The sequence below is a fragment of the Protopterus annectens genome, chromosome 10.part0, assembly GCF_019279795.1.
Source record: "Protopterus annectens isolate FY-2018-M chromosome 10.part0, PAN1.0, whole genome shotgun sequence".
NCBI classification, from domain to species: Eukaryota; Metazoa; Chordata; order Ceratodontiformes; family Protopteridae; genus Protopterus; species Protopterus annectens.
The window spans coordinates 559215837-559234966 of record NC_056744.1 but is presented as its reverse complement, the minus strand read 5'-3'; positions in this window follow the sequence as shown (position 1 = coordinate 559234966).

Below are 19130 nucleotides of genomic sequence, written 5' to 3'. Positions count from 1 at the left end.
AATTTTTGCATAGTTAGAAATCTACTGTCTGCAATACTCTATCATACCTAAAAAACATTTAAGCTGACGTTAAGTAGTTGGACATGGGGTTTTAGCTATTGCCTCAATAAGATATGGTAACATCTACCTGTTACCCTGAGATATGAAATGACAAAGATAATGTACCTGAGGTAACCACAGCTGTAATTTTTTTTTAACACCTTGTGTCTTTTTTCTGCAACGATAGTTAAAAGATGTAGGGTATCCTGCTGACACTGCTGAAAAGAATCAGATACTATTAGTAAATCATTTACATATTGTATTAAATCATTTACATATTGCACTAACACAGGCCTACCTGGAAATGTCACATCTTCCAAATCTTTTTTTAGAATTTGAGAAAATAATGAAAGAGATTCAGTGTTTCCTTGTGCCAACTGTATCCAAGTATACTGCTGTTCTTTATAAGTAAAACCAAACACATACCAACTTTCAGGTTGGATAGGTATATAAAAGAATGCTGAATACAGATCTATCACAAAAATATTTTGCTGTTGGTGGTATTATCTCAGTATTGTTGCTGGATGTGGAGCCACAAGAAAGGTTGGTGAAACTGCATTGTTTACAGCCCTCGAATTTTGCGCAAACCTATAAGTATTTTTTTTTTAATTTTTCACAGGGAGAATAGGAGTGTTACAAGGGCTTTTAGCTGGCACTATTATTTTTTGTTGTATCAAGGACTGAATTATACGTTTGATTCCCTGCTCTGCTTCTGGGTTCAGTATATACTGCAGAATTCAAGGCAGAGGCTTTGATGGATTCACTTGTATTTTTACTGGTTCTGCAGATTTTAATATACCTACTTTATTAGCATGTTTAGCCCATAAGTTAGCATTTACCTGCTGCAGCAGTTTTTTTTTAATTGCCTGTATGCCTTCAAAAGGCAGTTTCTCAGCTTTTGATAAGACTGCCAATACTTCCCCTTCTGATTTTGTTGGAACATCCCAATAAAACCCTGCTGGTGTACAATAAATAGTACAACTCAGTTTGCATAATGGATCATTTCCTAGCAAATTTACCAGTGTAGTACCCAAAATAAAACAATGCCTTTTTAAATCTGTCCTAAAGAGGTAACTTACAGACCTAGTGGCCTCAGTGTCCACCAGGAAAGGAATTTTCTTTCAATTTATTTTTACCTTAACATAGGGCCCCTTTTGATCTATTGGTAGCAAAGGATTAAGATTTATTTTTGCTTTGTTATTCTGACATAGTCGGTACTTGAGATTTGTAGTACTTAGTAAGGACTCACAGTATATAAACACTTGCTTTGTTTGATTTTGTACAGGGGCTTAATGGCTTAGCTTATTTATTTATTTATTTTAATCTGGTTTCCCTGGATGTCTTGTAAACACTGGTTTAAGATGACTCAAATAATTTGCAGGGGATTTTTGTTTATTTTGATTACATGCCTGTGTTATAGACTTTTGTAATTTTATTTAACAATGCTGTCCTTTTGTCTATTAGTGCATTTTCTGTGAGAGTAAAATCTGTTATTTTAGTCTTTTTAAGTAACTGTTTTATTCTGTTTTATTTCTTTTTTTTTATTTTATCATACATAACTACCTAAAGCAGCTGATTTAAATCTGTCAAAGAAGGGTTGTAACATTTTATTATAGTTTTCAATTTCTCCTTAAACCTGAATGGATTTTTTAAACATCTGGAAAACTTTTAGATATAGTATGGAAACCAGCAGGAGTCCAAGGGTGATGAACAAGTTCTTTATTATTAGCCCTCACAATTTCTTTTAAAGGTGCCAAAAATGTTTCTTCAGAGGCCTTTTGTTTTACCCTATCATGTGAGTGCATGTTATGAGCTACAAGTGTGTTAAATACTAGTGCACCAGCTGGACAGGTAGAAGCTTCTTGAAAATGATAGGAACAGGAAACCTTCCTCGACTGCAGATGGCTGTTGTGACGATGAGAGTTGAACAGGGGAACTAGGTTGAGATGTACCAGTACCACGCTGACCTGATGTCCAATGGACAGTTGTCTGAAATGCAGGTGTCTGAGATACAGCAGAATTTTGTACAGGAGCCACCCGTACCAGTACATATGAGGCTGGGGTACAGTAACTACTTGAAGATTATCATTTTTAGAAGTCTCTGCTTTTTTGCCATTTTTAGTTTTTTTTTTTTTTTTTTAACCTGCCAAGACAAGATAAAGGGATCCATTTTTATTGGTCTGTACTGTCTTTATAACCTCTTTCACCTGTTGTAGCAACTTTTTATTATTATTTTGTAATCCCCTTAATGCTGATTTCTTTTTTCCTTTTAAGAGCTTTAGTATACTAAAAAAATACTGCTATTTGTTTTCCACTTACTTTTTTTTTCCCAAAATACCCTTTAATTTACTAAATTATTCTTATTATAAGTTCCATTTAATAAAAAAAAACTTTACATGGGCAACTTTTAGTAAGCTAAAATCACTCATTTAAATACTTACAACATTCTTTTTCATAATAGTGATACATAAAATATGCAGGTGCTTCCTTTTCCTTTGGATCCTGTTTGTTTAACTTCGTTCCCATTTCCCCTTTTAAGACTTACCTTGATTTAACTTTAACTTAACTTTATTTTTTTTCTCTTTTTTTCACTCATACATTAAACAACACAAAATATCTGTCATGCCTTTTACCTTTTAGTCTTAAGAGTATCACCCTTGATGCAAGGCACCTCCTTGTGTTAATTTTCCCTTTTGTTGTATATGCATACACATTAATAAACCTTTTCTTATTTGCTGTGGGATCCTTTCACTATTAATTTACATATACCTCAGAAACAGATTTCTGTGGGGTCCTCCCACTATTACTTTACATATACCTCAGAAACAGATTTCTGTGGGGTCCTCCCACTATTACTTTACATATACCTCAGAAACAGATTTCTGTGGGGTCCTCCCACTATTACTTTACATATACCTCAGAAACGGATTTCTGTGGGGTCCTCCCTCTATTACTTTACATATACCTCAGAAACGGATTTCTGTGGGGTCCTCCCACTATTACTTTACATATACCTCAGAAACGGATTTCTGTGGGGTGCTCCCACTATTACTTTACATATACCTCAGAAACGGATTTCTGTGGGGTGCTCCCACTATTACTTTACTTATACCTCAGAAACAGATTTCTGTGGGGTGCTCCCACTATTACTTTACATATACCTCAGAAACGGATTTCTGTGGGGTGCTCCCACTATTACTTTACATATACCTCAGAAACGGATTTCTGTGGGGTGCTCCCACTATTACTTTACATATACCTCAGAAACTGATTTCTGTGGGGTCCTCCCACTATTACTTTACATATACCTCAGAAACGGATTTCTGTGGGGTGCTCCCACTATTACTTTACATATACCTCAGAAACGGATTTCTGTGGGGTGCTCCCACTATTACTTTACATATACCTCAGAAACGGATTTCTGTGGGGTCCTCCCACTATTACTTTACATATAACTAACAAGCAAACTCAGTCATTCAAAAAAGCTGCAATGGGCTCTCCTATGGGAATTACTTTTGCTAACATAGTAATCTCTGTGGGAAAGGAAGTTTATTTTTGGTAACAGCTTGATTGCAAGTAAGATATGTATGTATATACTTTACTTGGAAGAGGTGTTTATTTTATGGAAGGATAGAAAATGTAGTCGATTTTTATAAATTATATTCATAATACAACTGGTTGGCCATGGTGGTGCAGCAGTTAGTGTTGTCACCTTACCGCAAGAGGTTCACCGGTTCGATTACTGGCTGGAGCACCTTCTGTGCAGAGTCTGCATGTCCTCCCTGTGGTGGAGTGACTTTTAAAGACATGCAGATAGGTGCATCGATGTGTGTGTGCGTGTGCCTTCCATGAAGGCTGGCAACTTAGCATTGTAAAAGCTCCACTGCCAATCAATCTGTGGACTGGTGATCCGCTGCGGTGACCCCTAATGGAAGATGCCAAAAGAATTGCATTAATAATACAACTGATTTCCTTTCCTTTACTTGCAAGGTGAAAACTGCATGCTTGAAAAAAAGATAAGGAAAAACAAAGGTTTACATCAAAAATTCATAGGAAGGAGATTTATTCTAATAGCTTTATCCAATTTGCTAGTGCACACCCATTATATCAGAAAAATCCATGGCGAAAGGACAGCCGGTTAGAGCAGCCAGGATAGTTTCCTTAGAGCAACAATTTATTTAGGAGTGTAATACCTTTATTGGAATGTTTAAAAAAAGAGGATATCCATTGGATTTACTGCAGGAGTTGTTCTTAGAAGTGAGTAATAAGAGAGCACAAGGTTATTTTAAACCCATCTTGAATGGTGAAGCTAGTGGTGATATTGAAGAGTTAAAACATCAACTGTTAAGAATAAAGGGGAGTATAATATGAATTTTATCACCACATTTTGTTCAGACATGAGCACAGTCTGACAAATTATATATAAAAATTGAGTTTTGTTTACTGAGGATCAGAATGTTAAAAGTAAAGTGGGGGATGAACCGAAAATGGTCTTCCGTAGTGGTAGAAATTTTAAAAACTTATTGGAAAATATAGGGACTAAAATGAAAGGTTCCCTAATGAAGAAATGTGGCTTTTGTTCATTTTATAGATTAGTTAAAAGTAGGCACACATTTTATGATTGGGAACAACAGCACCAAATTCGAGGGCCATTTAATTGCGAAACATGAAGGGTAGTACACTTGGCCCTCTGCCAATGTTGCCCATGTTTTTATGTGGGCAAAACAGACCAACAGTTCAGGGAGCGGATCTATGAACATGAGTATAGCATTAAGAAAATCAGGATGAATAATGCACTTGCTAAACGTGGTGGAAAATGAGGGGCATATTTTTAAATATATGGCCATTGATAGTACAGAAGTAGAAATAAGTGGCAGTCCTAGTTCATTGCTTTTAGAATGGAAAGAACTATCTTGGCAAATATACCTGAATGCATATGTTTGGCCTGGTTTAAATGAACATTGTCCATTTAACTGTGTTTTAAAGATGAAACACTTTCTAGATAATATAAGATTTTATTTATTTGTTAATATAAGAGTGAGGTATGTCTTTATAGCTATTTTTAGTCTATTGAATATGCTTAGTAAATTACATTTTAGATGTTTTTTTAGGTAATAACAAGCTGTGCCTTTAATAGGAGGGTTACTTTGTATTCTTTTGGATCATGTGATCTATGGAGTAGGTTTTAAATACAAGTGTTTGAAATATTTTTATTTATCTGATGAAGTCCTATGCAAAAGGATGAAAGTGCTTATCTTTAATTGTTTAATAAACATGGTTCACAATTGACTTAGTTCGTAAGCTTTAATATTGATTTTACCGGGTCTGTATTAGAACATCGAAAGTTTAATGGTTCGAATCACTAAAGGTCGACCTTTAATGATTGAACCATTAACATTTCAAATGTTCACAAAAAATAAATAAAAAAAAAAAAAAAAAGAAAATCTAAAGGGTGGATGCAGGGGGAAAGCCCACCTGCACCCCTCACATCCCCCGCTACTTAAATATACCAACTCCGAGACCGCACTACATTGAAGTAAATGGAAATCTCCCCTTATGGAGATTTCCATTTACCCATTCGACATTCTGCACTTTCGCTATTCTCGTGTCAACAATGTCGGATTCGACATTGTCAGCTTTTGAGAATATAATAGGTAACTGATTTTACCATATTGACTTCAATAACATTCCTAAGTCTGCTGGTTGTTTTTATTTTTGTACTGTCTTGCTAATGACAGACAGATGATATTTTACTTAAAGAGAAAAATATTGTCTCTCTATCATAAACGAGACAGTGTTTTTTCTGCCATGATGAACTTTGCTCAGCATTTTTTTCCGCTGTCTATTGAGAGCATGACAGAACCACAGACAGAAAGAGCCACAAAGGCAATTTCAATAAAATGCATTCTAATAATAATAAAAATGAACAACACCTTATAGTTTAGAGTACACATGATCAAGCACGAGTAACTACATTACAAACTAAGGGTCAGTGTGTTGCATGAGTGTAAAATGTATGTATAGACATACATTTATGTCACTGCATATATGCATTGCAAAGGCAATATGAGCAAGGGCTTAATACAAAATCTTGGCACCCACACTCCTTGTATAGGTAAGGTATGACTTTACCCTTCGGCAGGGATACATGGCGTTTTGGTGACTTCCTCTTGTAACAAATAGGAGCTCAGGGACTACATTTATGTTTTCTATTTGATATGGCAAGACTAACAGCCTGAGTAACATCTATAGATATATAGCTTTCAACAACATTTAGAAAAATGTTTCTGAAACCATTACATGCTAAAGATATATATTTAACATGAAATGTATTTTGATTGTTAAGACTATGCAGGCATTCTATATCTACACACATTGATATATCGAAATATACTGCACATCAAAATGTGTCAATGCTTCTTTTCAGTGAAGTTAGCTGTATCACTAAAGATGTGACTGAATGAGAGTTGAAAAGGGTGAGGACAAGGGAGTAGGAGGCTAGGAAACAGAGCAGCCTTCATAAGCTAAATTCAGCCATAGTTTTGGAATCCACTTACAAAAAAAAATCACCTGCATTATTATTATGGTTTTGTTACAAAGGGATAACATAAAAATATACTGGGAACAGTACAGAGATCATCACAAAATAAATTTAATTTGTCTCATGAAACAGAAATCAGTCTCTGTTTGGTTGGTCACTATGCGTTAATATCAGCTAAGCAGGTCTACAGAGGATAATGTAATAACATTCTTGCTTGTTCTACATCTAAGACATTGAAGTGGGTCTTCCTGTTGATTTAAGTACAAAATGTGTTTTATTTGGCAAAACACGTTTTGCAGAACAGAATGTACTTCTGGTTTATTACTTTATACTGAACTAAGTGACAAGGTGAGAATTGCGTGAAAACCTGTGTGTTGTCTGAAGAAAGCCAGCATGAAAGCCTTATTTGTAACATAAAAAAAAAAGAAAAGCCAGTGTGTAATCAGAGGTGATGGGTTCAGTGGTAGAATGTAAAAGGTGGTGTCACCTTGTTTATAGTCTATTAATTTACTGTGACATGGACACTACAACAAATATAGTCCATTAATTTACTGTGACACATGCACCCGGTAACATAAGTACACAAATTCATCTCTCACTAATACTGATTGTAAATCTGTCTTATCTCTTTGTTTAGCCATAGAAGCAATGCATTTATCTATTATGTAAAACTGCCAGTTTTGCCTACAAAGAAAGCTTAAGCACACTGACCAGATGTACTAAAATGAAAAGCTGCAGAACAAATAATATGTATTTGTGTATACTGTGTTGCAGAACTAAAAAAGATCAAAATTCATTATGTTTTCCAACACATACAATCAATAGTGTTTATTATTCCCACACCAGGCAGATGGACTGCAGACAATGCAGGGCAGCATAAGTGGATGCTACACTCCTGGGTGCATCATCCTTCAGATGAGAAACTAAACTGAGGTCTGTTATCCTTTGGATGAGACACTAAACTGAGGTCTGTTATCCTTCGGATGAGGCTCTAAACTGAGGTCCATCATCCTTCGGATGAGTCACTAAACTGAGGTCTCTCATCCTTCTCATCCTTCAGATGAGACACTAAACTGAGGTCTGTCATCCTTTGGACAAGACACTAAACGGAGGTCTGTTATCCTTCAGATGAGACACTAAACTAAGGTCCATCATCCTTCAGATGAGACAATAAACTGAGGTCCATCATCCTTCGGATGAGTCACTAAACTTAGGTCTCTCATCCTTCAGATGAGACACTAAAATGAGGTCCGTCATCCTTTGTATGAGACATTAAATGGAGGTCTGTTATCCTTCAGATGAGAGACTAAGCTGAAGTCCATCATCCTTCGGATGAGACACTAAACTGAGGTCTCCCTTCCTTCAGATGAGACACTAAACTGAGGTCTGTCATGCTTTGAATGAGGCACTAAACTGAGGTCTCTTATTCTTCGGATGAGACACTAAACTGAGGTCCGCCATCCTTTGGATGAGGCATTAAACTGAGGTCTCTCATCCTTCAGATGAGACACTAAACTGAGGTCCCATCTGCCTTCAGTTGGTACTAGCTTAGGTAGATGTAAAAGATAACATGGCACCTGTCAAAACAGTAGGGGAAGTTAACTAATGCCCTAATCCAATTTACCTTAATAGTAGAAGTACCACCTTGTGTCGCCCCTGAAAAGAGGCCACTAGCCTAGTGGGTCTAACCCAGTTAACATAGGGTGAATAGACAGATAGATAGATAGATAGATAGATAGATAGATAGATAGATAGATAGATAGATAGATGGATACATAGATAGATAATAGTTTACAGCTCCAATTAAGCACATTCACATTAACAGGGGTCTTTTTGAAATCCCAGAGCATTTGCCAATGACACAATATACATTGTTCCTGTACTGGCCAGAATGATACAAAACAATTCAGTCATATCCTTTGACAATAGCAATGATCTTTTCAGCTTCTTTTGCTTCATTTATATGTCTGGGATTTCACTAGAACATACAACATATTCCATTTCATTTTTTTATATTTCTAGCAAATGCTGTGCTCCACTTATGCTTGCTTTTCACTCCTGAGATAGTATAACTTACAATGTTTATTCATGTCTCCATAATGCATTGTGATGTATAGCAGATTTATTTATTTATTTATTTCAATTTGATGACCGGGGAGGTCCACTGGGCTCAGGGAGCTCATTTTCAGTGGAGGCCCAGGGAGAAAAGCTCAGCATTACATAGTTTAGTTACATATACAATCATAGTAAAGAAGACATAATAACAATTTCATTCCATGCTAGAGAACAGGAATACATTCTTTGGTTGCATAGTACCTAAATATTTAGGATGGCAGTGGTAACTTAATTGAGAGGGAGAATAAAGACTTAGAAGGAAAAGAGAGAAAATAGGTGGGATGGGTTATTTATAATATGTACAATTATGTTATTTACAATATGTACATTTATGTTAGGTTAGCTTGTACTCAGAGTTAGTCAGGAGCATAAGGAGTGGATTGATTATTAGGCTACGTGGGGAGAGTGCAGCTGCAATTCCTGTTAGAGGAAAGGTAGGAATGTAGCTGAGTTTTAAAGTTATCAAATTTTCACAAGTCCTTCGAGAGGAAGGAAGAGAATTCCATTTTTTAGCAAAGGAAAAGGGTGGAAGAAGCTGACCAGCAGGACGATTGGGTTTGCAGACAGTGATATGGTTTTGGTGAGTAGATCTTAGAGTTCTCTGAGGGGTGTAAGGTTGAAGGATGTTGGTTAGTGCTGAGCACTTAGTAGGTTGAAAAATTAGTCTATGGGCTGTGGTAATTTGGAGATAGTGTAGATGGTTGGATAGTTAAAGCCAATTTAACAAATGAAGTGCAGTACAATGATGGGAGGAGAATTTGGCTTTGGTTGCAAATTTAGAAATCTTATAACAAACTTCCAATTTCGGGGAGAGACAGGCAGGTAAGTTTGTTAGTAGAGCAGTGCCATACATTAGTGAGTGGAGTAGACAGGTAGTGGAGAGAGTTTGTCTGGTGGAAGGAGAGAGAAAGTGGATGTTTCTGTATAACATGCCAAGTTTTATATGGGTTTTCTTAATGTTTTGCTGGATGTGAGTGTTGAATTTTAGGTGTTCATCAATAGTAACCCCAAGTAGCTTAGCGAAGGAAATAACCTCTATAGTAGAGTTGTTTTGGCTAACAATTTGGAATGAGATTTTATCAAGAGGGGAAGCTTTTGAGGGAGAGAATAATAGTATTTTGCATTTGTTGGCATTTAGCGAGAGGTGGTTTTGGAACATCCAGGTTTCAGTGGTGGAGAAAGCTGTTTTGGTCACTGTTTGAAGCTCTGAGAGGTTAGAGGCACAGCAAACTAAAGCTGAATTGTCTGCATATTGTACAATTTTGGTGTTGGCTATGGCTTTGAGGAAATCATTAATAAAGATGTTGAATAGCATTGGACCAAGTATGGATCCCTGTGGTACCCAGTGGGGATAGGAAGGAAGGTTGAGGTGCCTTTCCCCTATTTCACAGCTTGAGACCTGTCAGAGAGGTAGCTTGAGAACCAGGACAAGGTATTCTGGGAGAGATTAAGGTTACAAAGATGGTTTCAGAGATGGGTGTGGGAGATGGCATCGAATGCCTTAGACAGATCTAGTAGAACTGTAGATAGTATTTTTACAGAGTCACAAGCAAGATTTATTGTGTCTAAGAAGGAGAGAAGGGCAGTGATAGTACTATGGCCAGGTCAGAAGCTGTGTTGGGTTGGAGTGATTAGTTGGTGATTGGCTAGGAATGGCATAAGCTGAAGGTGAATGCATTTTTCCAGAAGTTTTGAGATTGGGGAGAGGGTAACTATGGGGTGGTAGTTAGAGATGCTATTATTTTTGCCTCCTTTATGGAGAGGTAGAATAAAGGCAGCACGCCATAATTTGGGCACATAAGATTCCTGCATGCATCTATTGATCAAGATGCTAATGGGAGAGCGATACCATCTGCGGCTATTTTTAGGAAGGAAGATTGGATATTGTCAGGGGCACTGGAGCATGGGTTTTAATTTAGAGAGTCATTTTTTTATGTGGTAGGTAGAGATGGGTTTAAGTTCAAGTATTGAAGGAGGACTGGGGGCAGAGGGTGGTGTAGGGAATAAGGAAGATTGGATGGGTTGAGGGGAAGGGCTATTGTTAGTGAAGGTCTTGGTCAGTTCTGCTATGGAGTTGGTGAAGAAGGAGTTGAATAGCGATGCTATTTCAGGATCAGATTTGCTGGTGTCAGGGCAGGGGTTGTTTTTGGTACCTGGGGTGAGAAGAGAATTAACAGAATTTCAGAAATGTCTGGGTTTTTTTGATTGGTTAGAATGGAGTTTGATATAGTAAGACTTTTTGTCTCTGATGATTTGTTTTTTAGTGAGCTTGCAGAGTTGTTTATATTTAAGAAAAGTTTCTGGCTGCTTGTTTTGATGGTATGTTTTCCAGGATTTATCTCTTTGTAGCATAAGTTTTTTGTTATCTTTTGTTAGCCATGGGGCAGTATTGGTTTTTACTCTTTTTATTCTTGGTGGAGCTAGGGAGTTGAGGATGTTTAAGAAGGTTGAGTTGAAAAATTCTACTGCATTGCCTAGTGGAAGAGTTTTTTGGGGGTTCCAGTTTGTTTGTTTTAGGGAGTCAGAGAAAGTAGTGGATTTAAAGTTTGTGAGGTTACTTGTGTAAATATACTGGTGTAGGTGAGGAGAGGAGTGGGTAGCTCGGTGAATGAAAGTTGGCAAGTGGTCTCCTATAGAGTCAGGTATAATGCCAGAGTTTAAGACTTTATTAGGATGGGATACTAGGATCCAGTCTAGTGTGATACCTGGGGAGTTTGTTTTGTTGGGTCTGATAATGGAGTTAGTTAGATAGTTAGTTAGTTGGGTATAGTTAAATAGATTGATGGATATTGTGGGATTAGAGTTTCTTTTATTCCAATTGATATTTACATCTCCAAGGATGAAAGTCGTAGCTTAATATTGGTAGAGGTCCAGAGGAGAATTTCTTCAAGAGTAGTGGTGTTATTACTGGGGGGGTGTAGATGGCAATGATACAAATGATTTTGTGGTTATTTATTTTTAGTAGGCCTGTTACTAGTTCTGCATTGTTGAATGGAAGGATAGGATTGGGGTAGGGAGTGATGGATAGCAGGTTAGAGTAGATTAAGGCTACCCCACCCCCTTTTCTATTTAAGCTACCATGTCTGAGGGATATTTACTAAAAGTGGGGAGGCAAGATGGTCATTAAACTACCTTAATTTTTCTAAAACAAACAGTACAATTAAAACTATTGCAGAAAAATAAAATTGCATATACTGTAATAAAAGTAATTGATTCCAATATGGTTGATTGTATCATTTTGGAAGGTTTACAGTGGGTTAAGTTTTCAACAGTCTAGAACTGGATGAAACATTCATAATCAACAAGCAGAAATATGATGTACCCATCTTTATTGGCCTCAAAATCTAAAGTTTGTCACAAACTGTAATCACAGTTCATATTGCACTCAGGTGACAGCTGAATGTCCATTAGCTTTCAGAAACAGAACTGCTCCAGCTAACACAGATTACTGAGGTAGACATAACTTGTAACAACGTAAGCATGTGGATAGAGCTTTGGCTTAAAATGGATGCTTTCCTTTATTGAATTGTATAGTATTTCCAACATTAATATGGAAATTATGCTAGACTGTGCATTAAAAGTGTTCAGGTATTATCAAAAAAGGGAGTGCAAGCTTGGTTTACTTGAGGTGCACATGGTATTCTCGCACTACTGGATTTTCTCACTTTAAAATGAGAAGCTAAACAAGAAAAACTTGTTGCAGCAGCTGTTTGTATCGTAATCTTGTAGTCTTGCTTGTAATACCATGTTTTTGGAATACAAATACTAGCAGAAATATCTTCCTTTGGCTCAGACATATCTCTAATTGAAATATGTTAAAAGTCATGGGTACGACAACCCCCTTGCCTGGAAACTTTGGCACACCCAGTAAACATCACCCCACTCTTCACTGGAAATAGCAGTACTTAGATTTCATTACAAAATCTAATAAAACTATTGTTGCAATTGTCTATTTATCCATTTAATCAGTAATAATATCTGTTTTACAAAGCTTACATGGCATACATTTTTGTTGCTAAATCTAGATGAAGGAAGCCTACAGAAGAGCTCAGATTTCTGCCCATAGCGTCTCAACATAGTAATCCAGTAGTTAACTAAACTAATGATAGTTGTCTAATTTAATGAAGGATAAGAGGAAAAGTCTCCATACAAATTCGGTATATTCCTCACTAACAAACGATGCTACATGCTCAATACAATAATTTCTTATAGTCTGTGAACACTCAGGGATGGATTAAAGAATGCCTGCACTAAATATTACTATCATGTAGATGTCATGGTAAGCCATCCACACGATGGCTTACGATTTCATATTCATTAAACAGCTCTACCCTTTATATAGAGCCTCAGAACAAGGGTAAAAGCCAGAATATGTTAATAAAATCATAATTAGCTGAATTACATGCTAATTAACCAATCCAACATGGTGGAGCTATTCAGGAATATATAAAGTGAGAGTGTACACTCAGTGCTAGTTCTTGCCTTGAAATCCTAAACTCTTGTGATTACAGCCATGATTACATTTAGAAAAACAATGGTAGGGTTTACTGCTGCCATCATTAACCTGCATGACAACAGGCTTTAATTCAATGTACTGCTGCCGCTGCTGACAGAACTTGCCCAAGAAGAAGATGGATGTTTAGACCTCTTTGACTTACCATGGACTGCAAGACACACAAATTTTAGAGTGATACCAGGTGGACAGGGAAACACTAGAGGAAGTATGCAACCTCTGCGGCCCTTGCCTGAGGCCTCATGGAAATCATGGAGAGCCCATCACATTGTAAACAAAATCATGTGTAGCATTACCTATACTAGATACAGGCACTTTCCAGAGATCCACAGTGGATATCTTATGGATCTCACAGGTCTTAGCTTCTAGAATATAACATCCTTTTCTAAATGCAATGCCACAACAAGCAAGGGAGCATATGTGTTTCCCACTCACTCCAGAGGAGACAGCAAGAAACATGCAGGAATTTCATGGAATAACACTCTTCCCTGATAATCTGGGGGCCATAGATTGCACACACATTGAAATTAAAGCTCCGTCTGGTGAATAGTTCTCTATAAACTGTCAGATTGTAATGCTCAAGATATTGTCTATAATCTCTGTGCAAGTAGACCAGTCAGTTGTCATGATGTATGACACACCTGTGAGTTGTACGTAAGGTTTGCTTTGAGTGACTTTCTACAAGGACATCTAGCGCAGGTTATGCACTGGAATCTTGGCTCATGACAGCCATGAAAAACTTACACAAGCCCACCAGGCAAGGATACAATGATGCCCATGCTTAAACTAGTAATATCATAGAATATTTATTTATTTAACATTTGTTTACCAGGAAAGTCCAACTTGGAACAAGCCAATTTTAAGTTGAGGCCCAGGGAGAAAAGCTCCAATCGCATGTCTTTGTAGTGTGGGAGGAAAATGGAGAAGCCGGAGAAAACCCACACGAATGCAGGGAGGACATACAGACTCTGCACAGAAGGCACCCCGGCCAAGAATCGAACTAGAGAACCTTTTGCTGAAAGGCAATAATGCAACCGTTATGCCACCGCACTGTACATGTCAATATATATTTGTTTTGCTCAATTCAAGGTACTAGAATCTACACACATCAGGAGGTGCCCTGCAGTATGACTCATCCACCTCTGTATAAATGCAGTCTGTGCCATGTTACACAATGTAAATCTCAGAAAACATCTTCAATAAGGATAAGAAGGGGCAGGACCACCATTTCCAGGACCACAAGTAAGTACAGAAGCTCCAGTAGATACAAATGAGAAAGCTAAAAGACCACTACTGCCAGCTACAGATGCTGCTGGCAGACATAGGCGTATAAAATATTCCATGCCTCTGGCTAAGAGGCAATGGATATTTATTTATTTATGTGTGTGTGTATGTATGTATGTATGTATGTATGTATGTATGTATTTATTTATCTTTGTTTACTGCAGTGGTGTATTGATCAATACCGACCAATTTCAGGCTCAGCCCTGGTGAAATACAAAGCATTTCACAAAAAAAATAGGGACATGTAAGTAATAACAAGCAGAGCACATTGTACAATCAAGCAGAGTGTAATGTACAAAACATACATTAGTTTCTAAAGTGGGTCAATCTTTCATGAATCTTGAGAGAGGAGGAGATAGATAGGGATAGTACACACACACTGACTATGTAAGTGAAAACCTAAGCACATACAAACATTAAAAGTGATGCCTGCAAAAGTCCACAACCTTTACTTATCCATGTAGCGGTTGTGTTCTGTTAATACCAGACAAAGACAACCCCCAAATACACTGCAGTATTAAGAAGTTAAGTGTGGAACATGTATGGAAAAAAAAAAAAAAAAAAAAAAAAAATATATATATATATATATATATATATATATATATATATATATATAAAACTACTCTCATTTGCAAATACTTATCTGTCCTTATGCTGAAACATGTTTCAGGTGTACAGTAATTCCAATAATACCTTATAACCGATGTTTGCATTTTAAAGCTATGGAGTTTGCCAGATACTCTGCATCAAGCATTGTGGCTGACCACTGTATATAAACCAGTGAACAGGTCAATGGTAGCATCATTTGCACAAGTATACCAATGAGCAATATTTAAATATCTACTTTAATTGAGTCAGCAATTACATAACCAATCAGTAATAACTGATTAAGAAAAATAAATAAAAACTATTTTCTGCAATACATTTTCATTAAAGCAAACTTCTGAGTAAGCATGCATTGGCTATCTACTCTGTGCATCACACATGTATGCATCCCTAAATCACCAAGCAAATGTGCCAAGAGCAGGGTATGGTCATCATCACTTGCACAGGGTAGACAAGAGGTATAGAAGGGAAAGCCTGACACCAAAGAAGTGAGCATGTACTGCTCAGTTGCTACTAAGTTGCGTGACTCCCTTGAAGTGTAAAATCTTGCTTGGTCGGTACATATTTGCACACACTATAATATTTGAGCACAGCAAACACTATCTTTCTACTTCCCTAGGGTCATCATGAGCAATGAGACAACCTCTAATTCCATTATCAGTATGTGATATGCACTAACTGCCAGAAAGTAATCCTGAAAAGTCAGTGTGAGCACTCTTTCTTACACCTTCCACCCGGCATCATTTACATCTAATCAGCCTACTATTTTCATAGTCAGCCATCACTCACCTTAAATTACATTTGCAGCAGCCAAAACAGCAGTTATTCAGCCTGCTTGTGCATGTAATCAGACATTTAGGCATCATAATCATGGATGTTAAGAAATAGTCTGTTGTTACATTACTTAGTAAGTAATGTAGTAAATACTGTAATGTTAATTACTTAGTAATGTACTTAGTGCTTACTTAATGTGCTTAGTACAATGTACTTAGAGTGTAGGCTGGTGTCAAATGCTATGGTTTCTGCTCCCCCCTTTCAACGTCTGTTATACTGACCTCTCTCTTTAGAGCTTGTGTTTTCTTTATTTATTATTGCTCCTGTATTTTGTTTTATATAAAACCTCACTTGAACAGTGTATGTGCACTAACCTGTGGCATGTCCATATACCATTACACTGTTGTTGATGATAGGTTTTTGATTGTTTATGGTCTCGTCATTTCTGCCTGCTCCATTCACCCTTCAGGCTCATCCCACTCCCCTAACCTGCCCCCAATTCCCACCCGTCCCCACTACCTCTACTCTTATACTTCACATACTCATAGGTTCATAGGTTCAGAGGTGTGTACTAGGCTAATGGCCCTGGAGCCTTTACAAACCTAGCCCATAGGATTACCCTGACATTGTGCCACCCAACCCTATTTCCCAGTGCCTCTGTCGAGTACAGCCACTGGAGTGATCCCTGGGGTGAATTTTCTATTTCCCATCCACTTATCAAGGTTTCTCTTGAAGAGGGTCAATGAGGTCCTCTGTTTGACATGCATGGAAGTCTATTCCATAACAAGGGCAGTCTCTGGGTTATGAACCTGTCCTTCCAGCATGTTCTGTTGATTGTGGTAATGAGGTTGAGGTCACTGGAGCATGTGGTGTGGAGGGGCAGGGATTTATTTAGATGCAGCATTTCTAACAGAGCTGGATCAGACATGGCTTTGTATGTCAAGCAGAGATCGCCTCTAAGTAGGTGGTATGAGACAGAGAATAGATGGAGTTTTTTGAGTCTGTCCATGTAGTGTTTAAGGCCTAGGATTCTCTTTGTGAGGTACTTTTGCAGCCTCTCCAGTTGTTGCAGGTGTCTAGTGAGGTACATGCCAAAAGGGGCATTGTACTCAATGACTGGCCTAATGAGGGAAGAGTAGAGGGAGACAATGACCGCTTTCTTCCTGGATGCAAAACCCTTAGTAATGAGATGTGCCACATAGAAGGACTTTCTGACCACAGTGGCAATGTGGTGGTCAAAAGAGAGGCTGCTGTCAGCCTGTGTTCCCAGATCTCTTATAGCACCTTCTGTGTTCAGTGGACTACCATCGATGTGGTAATTCATGGGAACTGGGTTTTTCCCAAAGGGATGATGACACATCTTTTGACACTGAGCTTAAGGCCATGGTTATGACACTAGTCGTTGGTTTCAGTGAGGCCTTTCTGTAGGATGTCAGCATCACTTGGGGGTTAATAAAAGCTCCCAACTTGCAATCATCTGTGAACTTTGTCAGCCAGAGACCCTTTGTGTTGGCCTGGACTTCAGAGAAGTAGATACCAAACAGGAGAGGACCCAGGACCGAAACCCTGTGGGACTTCACTTGTGACTGGTTGGCAGTCTGACTTGGGGTCCACTACTTTCACACTATGGGTTCTATCTGTGAGCCAGTTTGCAATGAATATTTAAGCTCAGGATTAATAATTACTCCTCCCACCAATACTTTAGCCAATTACAAAGTAGACCCTACATTAGCCTATCCTACATCTAACCCATCCCCACACCCCAAGCCTACAAACATGTTGACACCCTCACAGGATCACAAGCTAGCCACAATCCCCATGAGTAATATAACCATCTTCCTTATCCTAACATTAACACAGTATCACAACTCTTACTTCACCACATTTACAGCTACCTATATGGCCCCAACAAAACATACCTCCACACATTATCCTCAAACTCCTCACTATATCCTACACATATCCCCAAGCCTATACCATTACACCACTATAGCACTTAACCCAATCAGACTCCTCTCAACCACTCCTAAGGCACCTACTACAATCAAACACATTACCATCCTATCTAAACTCACAAAACTCTTTAACCACATAAATCTCCAGCTGATTCTGGCAGGAGACATACACCCAAATCCAGGGCCTAATACAATACAGACAACCACAATTAACTCATCCCTCTTCTCAAGCCATCTACCCATTACTAGACCAAAAACCAGCCTATTAATTCTGAGCTTAAATATTCATAGCATTAACAATAAAGTACACTTACTGCATGCTTTGATATCCACCTATTCCCCTGATATACTATGCCTTACTGAAACCTGGTTAAAGCCCACAACATCTAACAATGAGTTCCTCCCTACTGGATGCAATATCCTGTGTCATGACAGACTGCATACGAATGGGGGAGGGGTAGCATTACTCTATAAAAATCATCTAAACATTACCAGTGTCAATCTTCAAACCGCCATTTAATAATATAGAACTCCTCCTAGCTAAACTCAAACTTAGTGGCAAAAAAAATCAATCAATATTATCACTGGGTACATACCACCAGGAAATAATATCCCTACCCTTGAAGCTTTCTTACAATAGACAGGTCAGAGCTTGCCCCAGGAAACTATCATCCTTGTTGATTTTAATATTGAATGGAACACACGCTCTGTCAGAAACCCTACTAATCATATCAGCCTGTACAGCTACTCTCAAGTCATCCAATCTAACACTAGATTAGGAACTTCAAGAAACAAAGAAAGCCTCCTAGACTGGATCCTACTAAATAAGACTAACACCTCTTAACAAGCAGCTGTTCTTCCTGACATGCTCAGTGACCACCAACCGACCTTCCTACTAAAATTCAAGATCGTGAACTACTTTACTCCCTTATTACAAACAACCAGGGTCACAAAGAGCTTTGACCCCAACAAATTTAAACTTGAGGTACAACACCATAACTGGAACTTACTAAGAGTACTACCACTAGAAGAAGCTGAAACCCACTTCATTATACTTTCCTAAAAATGCTAAATGCCTATGCACCAGCTCGTACTACAAAACTCAAAGTGAAGACAACCCTCTGGATTACCAAAGAGACTAAAAAAAATTGCAGTAAGGAACAAAGCCTGAAATTTCTGGAGAGCTACTAAAACTCTAGCAGCTAAGGAACATTTCCAAAAACTTAGGAATGATTCTAAAAAAGCAATCCTTCTAAATAAAAAAATTGCTTCCTACAGCTACAAAACAGGCACCAAAACAATC